Genomic DNA, 13,057 nt, shown 5'->3' on the forward strand with positions numbered 1-13,057 from the left:
ATAAAATAACATAAAAAAAAGGCATTCACATTTGCTTGATTAAGAGTAAATAAGACTTTCCAATTTAATTTTGTTACTATAAAAAAGGTACTACCATTATTAGTCTGATACTATTAATCTAGGTAACTTCCTTCTTTGGGGAATAAATGTTTCTCTTTGAAATTGATTAAATTTATTTAATAGAAATTAATTAAGGGAATCAAAGGAGTTTGAGAATACTAGGCTAATATACTTAATTTTATTAATAAAACTGTTTTCTTAGTGATGCATGTTGAGTACCTACTTTTAGAATTGGACACAACCTTCAAAGGAGAGAAATCTAGTGGTTATCAGTATGAACACTATAAATTAATATTTTTTATAAAGTATTTAGTAGAAAGTTAAATATGGCTTATCTTTGAAAGAGATAAGGCCAAAGGTACTGTTATTTCCCCATGTATAAGATGCACACCCTTTTTCAAAAAATTTGGAGTCTAAAAATTGGGAGTGTTACAGTGGTTGTAGATTTTTTTAACTTGCATTTCCCGCTTTTTCATGCTTGTTGTCTTTGTGTTCATTGTTTCACATTTGTTAATGGTATATTAGGTTATGTTTTGCCATGTTCTACCCAGAAATGTCTCAAAAGATTTTCATTCAGTGCTGAAATCAAGTTCAAAGTGATCCAGTTTGCAAAAGTGATTGGAAATCATGCTGCTGAACATCAGTTTGATCTTCCTCCAACTGAGAAAACAATCAAAGACTGGCTATGGGAAAATGAAACCCTATTGAAAATGCCACAGCAAAAGAAGACCATGAGAGCAAAATGTCCTGAGTTAGAGAGGGAAATGAAGAGATGGATTGAAGACCAGCTGCCTTCCTGTGTCTGCAAAGGTGGTTCAGCATGAGGCAAGAAGAATTGCTGATGAAAAAGAAGTGACATTGATTTCAAAGGACACAATTGGTGCTTCAGTTTCATGAAACAGAATGGACTAAGCATGCATACATGTGCCAGCCTTGCCCAGGGAGAGATTGCGGTCAACCACAGACCAGAGCACAGGCAGGAGAGCAGTCAGAGCCTCTCCTAAGACAGTGATTTCATCATCAAACACAGATGAGGATGAGCTAATGGATGGGACTTTTGACAGTGATGAGGAATTGTATGAATTTTATGATGAATAAAATTTGAGTTCAATAATTTTATAGAATACATTTTTTTCAAATTTTGGGCCCCCAAATTAAGGTGTGTCTTATACATGGGGAAATATGGTAGTTTTGGAATGACATGGTATTGCTACAAACATGAACTTGGATCTAGCAAAAATGAAGTTTCATGAAAATATGATGTATTAACCCTTTAAAACTGTCCACTTGCCATGCATATTCCTAAAGGAAAGACAGATAAGTTTTCAGTTTGAAATGTTCCCTAGTGCCAAACAAGGAAAGACCTAGATAAGGACAAAGAATGATCAAGTCATTATGAAAGATGTTAAGCTGCAAAATGCAAGAGACTGGGAATAAGGTGAGACAATTTATAAGTGGCAACTATTTAATGAAAGAATAACATGAAATCCTGAGTTTGTTAAACATATACTTTAAAATAATAATAGCTAGCATTTTATTTTGCAAAGTGTCTTACAAATATTATCTCATTTTATCTTCACAACAATCTTGGAAAGTAGATTTTATTACTATCCCTATTTTATAGCTGAAGAAACTGAGGGATGGAGAATTTGTTACTTTTACAATAAACATTCATTTAATCAAGTAGGTTTTGAAAAAGATGATTAATATGACTGCAATCCAATGATGGTGTGAGAATAACTGCCTGCATTTCATCTGTTCAAACTATTTTGAGGAAGCTAAAATGAAAGATTATTTGAAGGGTATCAAATACCCTTTCCTTTGCCATGAGTGAACAACAGTACCTATTTGTGGGGCTTGACTCCAGATGTTCCTAAAAAAGATTAGTATCTCCAAATATTTTGCCTGTCATTTATTCCTTAGCTAGAACCTTGAACTACCTTCTACTCAGAAAGAGATGGATCTTATATCATTAACTCCTCCTCTTTTGGTCTAGCCATTAGCTAGTGAATAAAAAAGAACATTTTATTCAGTTAACAGAAATACATAGCAAATGAAAAATATTTAACCCTTGGGGATTAGAATGGGTGAAAAGGGGCAGAAAGTACCTAACACTGAAAACTTAAACCTTACTCTCCTTACTCTGCACCACCCTCAGTTCCCTGGCTGCCTCCATGTGCTCTGCACTCCAGGGACACTGGTCTCTTTGCTATTCTTCTCATAAGACATTCTATCTCTTAAACCTTGTGTATTTTCACTGTTTATCTCCTGATTGTCCCCTTTCATCGTGGTTTCCTTCAAACCCCTGCTCAAATCTCATCTTTTACTAGAAGACTTTCCAATTCTCCTTAATGCTAGTGCTTTCCCTTTGAATAAAAGAAAATCTCCAATTTCTTCTGTTTTATCTCCTTTGTCTATAAATGTTTGCATGACATCTGTTAGACTGTGAGTTCCTCAATAACAGGCATGATCTTTTGCCTTTCTTTGTGTCTCCAGTGCTTAGCACAGGTCCTGTCTCATTGTAGACAACTTAGTAGATGCTTGATGCCTTGGTAATTTGCCCTGACCAATGTATGGATATTTTCTGCATAGGACTGGGTACAACATAGGCATCCAAAATTTCTTAAATGAAGACTCCCTCTTTCATTCTATTGCTTTAACCTTACAGGACTTCCTAGATAAACAAAACTATTTTTTGTTCAGCAAAAAAACTAAAGATTGAAACTATGGTATAGTTTGGACAAAGAAACAAATAAAAGGAGCATCTCTGGATTAAAAACCTTCACTTTACTCTCTCTTCAAATTAAAATCTACTTTTCAACCCTCTGCAAATGATTTTCTCATCACCTTACTGTAACTGTTATTTCCAAAATTTCCCATGACCTCTTTTGGTCCTGTGACATCTACTTAACTCCAGCTCCTCTGCAGCTTTTTGTATAAATTTTTCTTTCTTCTGACTATTCCTTTTTCAGACTCCTAGATCATTATCCATTTCCTGGCCTTTTAAACTTGGTTGTTTTGTACTTAGACCTTCTTCTTTTACTCCTCTTTCAATGGATTATTCAATTTGTTTCCAAAATATATCTTCACATATTGCTCAAGCCTAATCATTCCAGAAGCCTTGTTTACATAATTCATTAATTCTTAAAGGGTGGGTTCTGGGGCTGCTAGGTGGTACAGTGGATAGAGCACCAGCCCTGGAGTCAAGAGGAACTGAGTTTAGATCTGGTCTCAGACATTTAATAATTGCCTAGCTGTGTGATCTTGGGGGCAAATCACTTAACCCTAGCAAAAACCAAAAAAAAAAGGAGGGGGGCTCTGATCAAAGGTAATTTGGTGCTTCAGGTTCAGAATTTGAATAACTCGACACTCTTAGACCTTCTAGCAATTGATTTAGCCATAGCATGAAAAATGTATTCAACAAGAATAAAACATTGATTAATTTGGAAAAAATGAATTCTGTGCTTCTGTGTTGGCCAAGCTGGGACTCTGGTTAAGCTTTATGAAGAGTATCTTCTGTCTCCTTATCAAGTGGTTTTTATATTTAGGCCACCAGTGGCCCCAGCCTTGTTGCCATGAGTCAGTTAAGTATCAAGAATAGTTTTAGGGGCAGCTAGGTAGCACAGTGAATAGAGCACCGGCCTTGGAATCAGGAGTACCTGAGTTCAAATCCAGCCTCAGACACATAATAATTACCTAGCCATGTGGCCTTGGGCAAGCCACTTAACCCCACTGCCTTGCAAAAAAAAAAGAATAGTTTTAATACTATTTAAGGAAAAATGAAAATAAAATAGATATTGCAGATATTGCTCTTACCCCTTTATGGCAAGGTCTGAAAGTCTTCTATAACAGAAGTGTCATATACACAGCCTGCCCACAGCATTGTTGTCATATTTCCTAGTATGGAACCAGATTAAAGTATAATTGGGAAATATTTGACAAAGCAAAATAAAATACAATAGAACATATATAAAATTAATATGTGACTATGTCAATATGCAGTGGAAAAGGTTTCTTATAATAGCATAGTGGTCCATGTTTCTATTTGAGTTTGACACCACTGTTCTGAAGGATCTTCTATCACTTAGAGCCATTACTGGTCAACTTTAATTTGAGGCTATGGTATTGAAATTTGGGCTGTGTTAATCCAAGTGACCCCCATTGTTTCCAGGCTTTCTTGTCTTCCAGGTATATGCCAGGAAGCATGTAGAGATAGGAGGCATACACATTGATCCCCTCCCCTTGGCCTTTGCTGTACCTCCTAGTCCCCAGTGCCATTTCATCACATCTTCTTTCCTCTATGATATGGCAATGAAGGAAGAGCTGAGGAATACCATTTTAGAAATTTGCACCAATCGGGATTGTCTTTCCCTTATTATATAAAATTTGTCTATAAAAACTGTGCATGGTTTGGTGTTCACAGCTTTCAATGCCATGATGTTGCCTCAAGATGCTTAATAAACTCCTAATTTTCTTTGAGTTTGCTTCATTTTTGAGGGGAAGGCCTAAAGATTTTCTTTTAATAATTTGATACTTTAGCCAAAACACTTCACTCTGGGGAGTGCTCACTAGGGAATTCCATTCCTACTCCGGCAAAAAGCATTTGTCCCATTGCAGACAGGAACAGATTCCTGGTGTTCAATCAACTAAGCAGTGATGAAAGAATTTCACACCTCAAATTCATGCTGTTGTTGTTGCTTGTCTTTTGTTCTTAAAGAAGATCATGATGTCAGGGAGCCGATGACATGACATGTGAGTGAATTGGATGTAAGTGTGTGTGTGTGTGGGGGGGGAGTTTGCAAAGTCTCCAGCCTGTTCTGGAACCATCTGGGTCCGTGGCCAGATATGGATTCAGATGACTGGAGATGGCCCTAGATGCAATAGGAGACCTTGGCCTTTTTAAGTTTAGGTCTTATATGGTTGAGTAGAAGGAGAAATAGATCCCAAAACCAAAGAGGAATGTGACTGTCCCCTTATTTGCAGGGGAATACTGGTATTCCAATTCATTTAGGGTTCTGGAGAGGCTAGCCCCCTCCTAATTCCCAGGTAGACAAATTTCTAAAACTTGGGAAAAGGAAAGTCAGTTGGGTTTTGTCTACTGGGTTTCACCACTTGGTAGGGACTGAGAAAGTTAAAATTTGACAGAGAATGCACTTTCTAAATATTATTTACTATTTAGGCAAAATGGTTAAGGAAGATTTTAAAAACTCAAACTGCCTTCATTAAACACCTAGGGATTGAAGGGTGAAGCTAGCTTTCCCTATAATGGAAGAACCCTTTAAGAGATTTTATAGAAAAATCCACTAGGATGAGGCCTCTGTCTGGGAGTCAAAGTAGAGAGGTGAAAAAGCAGCCAACAGAAGAAACTCCTTCCCCACAAAGGGGGGAAATCCTTAGATGTTGGCAATGTTAAATAGGGATTTATTCTCACTGACTTTTGATCAGACTTTCAGAGGGAGATGAAAATCTGTGAGGTTCTTTCTACTTTTACAACACTGGTCAAGTTGGAGGCTGTAGTGATAGACATATGAGAAAAGAAAGATTCCCCCCACTTTTTTCCTTCAGATTTGTGGAAACTAGTTTGAAATGATTCAGAAGAATTTAATTTTTTAGGTAAATTAGCAGGCTTAAGTCTTAAGTCCACTGGAATTACAAAAAGGAAGGGGAAAAAAGCTAAAGAAAAATTAGAGTCAGTTTTGTACTGATTACATGAATGGAGGTTTGAGGGTAAATGGCTTTGGAGTTTGACAAGTGGTTAGAAAAGGTTTTGATTCCATTGGGATAAAAAGAATTTGAGAAAACTTAAATACCTGTTAGCAATTTTACATAATACTTTTTTTACATAATACTTTAATATCCTACCATGCTATAACATTTACTGAAAGGCACAGGCCTTAAAATTTAAGATGTGGGCAGCTTATAGCCTTGGAGAAAAAAATTGACATTTTAAACATTACCATTTAGTTTGTAAACCTAAATTTGATTTGATTTTTAGTTTTTGTCCAAAACTAAATTATGGTCTCATTTACAATGAGCTGTGTTCTCTAACTAGAGTAATTTTTGTAAAAGAATTTAATGCAAAATACATTTGATATATTTGGCAGTAAGGAGACACACTCAGAAATTATATGGAACAGAAACCTGAGTTAAAATGTGATCTCTGAAATTTATTAGCTGTGTGCTCTTCAGCAAGTCACATCACCTATTTTCTCATACCTCTCAGGGTAGTTGTGAGGATTAGATGACGCAATAATTATGAAATGTTTAACACAGTGCCTGGCACATGGTGAATACTGTATAAATGTTTAAATATCATTATTATTGTTATTGTTTATTATTGTTATTATTATTATTATTATTAGACTGCAATTGCTCCATAATAATTTTTAGATGTGATTAGTACAGAATCCAAATTGATAGATGGTAAAACTATATTATAGGATTTGGAAGTGAATTCATATGAATTAATATTATTTGATCATGGATGATGCAATGTTAGGTTTCTTTATTGTGAGGCTCAAACTAATTCCATTATGAGGCTTTTGTTTCATTTTCCTATAAACCACTTGATTTTTGCTTATTCTACTTGCTCATTCACCCCCTTCTAACTCAGAAAGTCCCTAACCTTTCCTCCAATGAGAAATCAGATCCTGTTTTGTATCCTGTTTATTGGTTTCCTTTAATGTTTAAAATGTGCAAAATCTGTATTCAGAGTTTTTGTGCTTCCTGAGGGGCCTTTGAACTGGTATATTATGCTTGTCTTACTAAGAAATTGCATAGCTTGAACTCTTGACTCCTTGATTTCTATAAATACATTTGGGACATTATTTACATCTTATAACTTTTCTTGTTATGTTAGGTTTGTAAACGTTAGAGATCTGTTACTTATTCTGAAAACTGTTTATCATTTCTGTCAATGTAGAAACTGAGGTCCTTGTTCATTGTTTGCATGTGTTTATGCAGAGGCCCTTGTAGTCCTTAGTTGCCTTTCTTATCAAGAATCTAACTCCTTTTGGAAGAAAACTGTAATAAAAAGGGGGATGTTGAAACTTAAATTTCATATAATTCCCATGTGTCATTATATATTATTCTTGTTTAGATTTTTTTTCAACCATTTAAAAATGTTCAAACCAGTAGTGTATAGCCTGTACAAAAAGAAGCAGGGAATCAGATTTGATACATGGGTTGTAGTTTGCTGACTCCTATTCTAAGATAAAATACAAATTCCTTGGACTTCCAGCCAAGATGGTGGAGAGAAGACAGGCATTGTGTTAAAATATTCTTATCTTCCCTTATTTATAATATGAAACAAACCTCTTAACAGAAATCTGATCAACAAAATCCAGAAAGAGAAGCTAGGAGAACATATAACTCAAGGTTTGACTTCTGGGATTATAGGTAAGCCTGGGTGCAGAGGGAAGACTGTGTAGGGAGCACAGGACAGGGTGAAAACCTGAGAGCAGGACTAGCCTGATCATCGGCAGGCCAAGAGTCCAATAGACAGACTGACCTGATCTGCTGCGGGGGCATGGGCCAACTGGGGAGCAGAAAAATTGGTTGTAGCACTGATGATCTGGAGCTTTCCCAGCAGGGCTGGAGGGTGAGTTCCAGTGCTGGAGAGTTGCAGACATTGATCCCTGGGCTCCTCTGGGCTGAAGGAACTCAGAGTCCATACCTTCATTTCAGCTAAAGCCACTTCCCAGAACAAACACAATTACAGCCCATCTCCTCCTTCCCCAGGCTCAGGTGTGAGCAGCAGAGCTCCCCCCCAAGCTGTGAATAGAGAGAGCAATTACCTTGCCCTAGGGCAAAGCCCACCATTGTTCAAAGATAAAAGTATTCAGCAGCTTCAACTACCCCCCTCCAGGTCAAGGGAGAGGGTCTCAAATCAAGGTCACAAACACTCCAGAGAAAGCAACCAACACAGCCTATTGGCCAGGCCACTTAGAGTTACTAAAGTCAGTGAGTAAAGCCCCTAAGGATATCAACACCAAACCTCTGGGAACCAGCCCCTCCCCAACACAAGGTCTTAGGAAAACGAAGAAAGGCCAGTGAAAAGGAGGGTCCAAAAAATTCTTAGAAGGAAAAGACCCTAACTCAGAGAGACCTAGAAACTCTGAGGAGAATATGATTTGGTCTCCAACACAGAAAGACTTTCTTGAAGAAATAAGGAAGGGCGGGTTGGCTAGGTGGCACAGTGGATAAAGCACCAGCCCTGGAGTCAGGAGTACCTGGGTTCAAATCTGGTCTCAGACACTTAATAATTACCTAGCTGTGTGGCCTTGGGCAAGCCACTTAACCCCATTTGCCTTGAAAAAAAACCTTAAAAAAAAGAAAATAAAATAATTCTCTCAAAACCTCAAATGGTCAAATGAAAAACTCTTTCAAAAATAGAATTGACCAATTGGAAAAGGAGTTACAAAAGGTAAATGCAGAAAATTCTTCTCTATAAAAAAAGAATGGAGTCTGTGGAACCTGATGACTTCATGAGACAGAGTCTATTAAAATCAAAAAACTGAAAAAATAGAAGAAAATGTAAACTACCTCATCAGCAAAATCACTGACCTTGAGAATAGATTGAGAAGGCACAAACTGAGAATTATAAGTCTTCTTGAAAACACTGAAGAGAGGAAAAAAGCCTGGAATTAATATTACAGGCTTTAGTGATGGAAAATTGCCCTGATATCATGGAACCAGAAGGAAAAATAGTTACTGAGAGAATATATCGTTCCCCTCTGGTAAGAGATCCTAAAATGAAGACACCAAGGAATGTTGAGGCCAAATTCCAGAACTATCAAAAAGAGAAAAATCCTACAAGCAGCCAGAAAAAAAACAATTTAAATTTCAAGAGCCACAGTAAGGATTACACAGGACCTGGCTGCCTCAACATTAAGGAATCAAAGGTCCTGGAATGAGATATTCTTAAGAGTAAGAGAGTTTGGAATGCAGCCAAGAATCTACTACCTTGCAAAGCTGAGTCTTCTCTTCCAGGGGAAAAGATGGAAATTTAATGAAATGGGAGACTTCCAACATTTCCTGATGAAAAGAGACATGAAAGAAAAAAAAAGAACATGAAAAGGCAAAAAAAAAGGATAAAGAAAAAAACTGCTATCCAATGAGATGAAACTGGCTATATCCCCAACTGGGAGAAAGATTCTCATAATACTTGAGAACTGTAACTCTATTAGACAGAATATACTTAGCCAGAAGTGATGGATACTCATGACTTTTCCATGAGACAGCTATCCAGTAAGATGAAACTGGCTATATCCCTACCTGGGAGGGTAACTCTCGAGAATTGTAACTCTATTAGAATATACTTAACCAGAAGTGATGGATACTCATGACTCAGATAGAATGATTCAAAAATAATACCCCCTTAAAAAGGGGGAAAGTAAGGAGATAGGAAAATGGAGGAGACTGAATGGGGGTAAATTGCATTACATTAAGAGGTACAAAAGATCTATTGTAATAGAGGGGAAGAAGGGAGGAGGTGAGAAGCACTTGAATCTTCCTCTCACCAGATTTGGCTTAAAGTTAACTTACACACACACACTCTGTTATGTTATGAAATTTATCTTACCTTTCAAGTATTAAAAGGGGAAAAGGGGAGGGGAGAAGGGGATGGGGAGAAAAAGGGGAATTAACAGAAGGAAAAGAAGGAAGAAAGAGAAAAGGGAAAGGAGAAAGAAAGGGGAGTGGGGTTGATATAGGAAACACTGAAGGTGGCAGTATTCAGAAATAAAATATTGGGGAACATGGATGAAGTGAAAAAAGGGGGAAAATACAGAGGAAAGATAGCATGGAAAGCAATAAAGAGTTAGCAATTATAACTTTGAATGGCAATGGGATGAACTCTCCCTTAAAACATAAAGGAAAAATGTAAAACTAAAATAATATCTTTAATAAAAATAAATTTTAAAAAATAAAGGAATAGCAGAGTGGATTAAAAACCAGAATCCTATATTATTCTGCTTACAAGAAACTCATTTGAAGCAGAGAGTTATATATATAGACCAAAGGTAAAAGGTTGGAGCAAAATATATTTTGCTTCAGCTAAAGTGAAAAAAGCTGGGGTAGCAATCCTTATCTCATACAAAGCAGCTGCAAAAACAGATAGCATTAAAAGAGATAAGGAAAGAAACTATATCCTCCTAAAAGGTAGCATAGACTATAAAGTAATTTCAATACTAAATATGTATGCGCCTAATGGTATAGCATCCAAATTCTTAGAGAAGTTGAAAGAGCTACAGGAAGACATAGACAGTAAAACTCTACCAGTGGGAGATCTCAACCTGCTGCTCTCAGATTTAGATAAATAGAATCATAAGGTAAATAAGAAAGAAGCAAAGGAGGTAAAGAGATTGTTAGAAAACCTAGATATGATAGCTTATGGAGGAAATTGAATGGGGATAGAAAGGAATATACCTTTTTCTCTGCAGTACATGGCACTTATACAAAAATTGACCATGTACTATGGCATAAAAACCTAATGATCAATTGCAGAAAGACAGAAGTAGTGAATACATCTTTCTTAGATCATAATGCAATGAAAACCATATGCAATATTGGGCCAGGGAGATATAGACCCAAAATTTAATTGGAATCTAAATAACCTCATATTAAGAAATAAGTGGATCAAACAAGTTATAGAAAGAATTACTTAATTAATCCTAAATAATGACAATAATGAAACAACATACCAAAACCTATGGGATTCACTCAAGCCGGCTGTCAGGTGATTTATCTTTAACTGCTTACATGAATAAGTTAGAAAAAGAGGATATTAATGAGCTAAATATGCAACTAAAAAATTAGAGAAGAACAAATTAAAAACCCCCAATTAAATACCAAATTAGAAATTCTAAAAATTAAAGGAGAAATTAATAAAATCAAAAGCAAGAAAACTATTGAAATAATAAAACCAAGAGTTGGTTTTATGAAAAAACCAATAAAATTGATAAACTTCTGGTAAATTTGATCAAAAAAAAGAAAGAAGAAAACCAAATTGCTAGTATCAAAAATGAAAAAGGTGAACTCACCACCAATGAGAAAATTAAAGTAATTCAGAATTATTTTGCTCAACTCTATGCCAATAAATTTGACAATATAAGTGAAAAGGATTAATATTTACAAAAATATAAGTTGCCCAGGTTAAATGAAGAGGAAATTAAATAACTAAACAACCCTATCTCAGGAAAAAAAAATCAACGAGCCATTATTGAATTTCCTAAGAAAAGAACCTCCAGGGGCCAGATGAATTCACAAGTGAATTCTATCAAACATTTAAGGAACAATTGATTCCAATTATATATAAACTCCTTGGAAAAATAGGTGAAGATGGAACTCTGTGTAACTCTTTCTATGATACCAACATGGTGCTGATACCTAAGCCAGGAAGTTAAAACAGAAAAACAAAATTATAGACCTATCTACCTGATGAATATAGATGCAAAAAAAATCTTAAAATCTTAGCAAGAAGATTACAACAAGATATCACTAGGACAATACACTATGATCAAGTAGGATTTATCCCAGGAATGCAGGATTGATTCAATATTAGAAAAACTGTTAGTATAATTAATTATATCAATAAAAACCTATCAGCAATAGATGCTGAAAAAGCTTTTGACAAAACACAGCATCCATTCCTACTAAAAACACTAGAGTGTAGAAATAAATGGATTGTTCCTTAGAATAATAAGTGGTATCTGTCTGAAACCATCAACAAGCATTATATGCAATGGGGATAGGCTAGAGGCATTCCCAAGAAGATCAGGGTGAAACAAGGATGCCCATCATCACCACTACTATTCAATATTTTATTAGAAATGTTAGCTTCAGCAATAAGAGAAGAACAAGAAATTGAAGGAATTAGAATTGGGAAGGAAGAGGCAAAACTCTTACTCTTTGCAGATGACATGATGGTATGCCTAGAGAATCCCAAAAAATCATCTTAAAAACTAGTAGAAATAATTAGCAACTTTAGCAAAGTCACAGGATATAAAATAAACCTTCATAAATCCTCAACATTTCTATATATGACTAGCAAGATACAGCAGAAAGAACTAGAAAGAGAAATCCCATTCAAAATAACCTCAGACAATATAAAATATTTGGGAGTCTATCTGCCAAGGCAGATTCAAAAACTTTTTGAAAACGATTACAAAACCCTTCTCACACAAATTAAATCAGATTTAAATAACTGGGCAAATATCAACTGCTTATGGATAGGCAGAGCTAATATAATAAAAATGAAAATTGTACTAAGACTAAACTACCTGTTTAGTGCCCTACCAATCAAAATTCCAAAAAATTACTTTAATGAGTTAGAAAGAGTTGTAAGTAAATTCATATGGAGAAATAAAAAATCATGAATTTCCAGGGATTCACTGGAAGAAAAGTGCAAAAGAAGGTGGTTTAGCCTTACCAGATCTAAAATTATATCATAAAGCATCAGTCATCAAAACTGTCTGGTATTGGCTAAGAAATAGTGGAGGATCAGTGGAATAGACTAGGTGCAATAGCGGGAATTGAATTATAGTAATCTGCTGTTTGATAAACCCAAAGAGTCCAGCTATTGGGATAAAAACTCTCTCTTTGATAAAAAAAAAAACTGTTGGGAAAATTGGAAGTTAGTATGTTAGAAACTTGGATTAGACCAACACCTCACACCCTATACCAAGAGAAGATCAAAATGGATACAGGATCCAGACATAAAAAAACAACATAAGCAAACTAGGAGATCAAGGAATAGTTTGCCTGTCCGATCTATGGAAAGGGAAGCAGTTTATGACCAAGGAAAAGTTGGAGACATCATTAAAAGCAAACTAGGCAGTTTTGATTACATTAAATTAAGAAGCTTTTGCACAGACAAAACCACTGTAACCAAAATCAAAAGAAATGTAGTAAATTGGGAAATAATTTTTACAACTAGTATTTCTGATGACTCATTTCTAGAATATACAGAGAACTGAGTCATATTTTTAAACAAAAA

The sequence above is a fragment of the Macrotis lagotis genome, chromosome 2 (genome assembly GCF_037893015.1).
Source record: "Macrotis lagotis isolate mMagLag1 chromosome 2, bilby.v1.9.chrom.fasta, whole genome shotgun sequence".
In the NCBI taxonomy this organism is placed as follows: domain Eukaryota; kingdom Metazoa; phylum Chordata; class Mammalia; order Peramelemorphia; family Peramelidae; genus Macrotis; species Macrotis lagotis.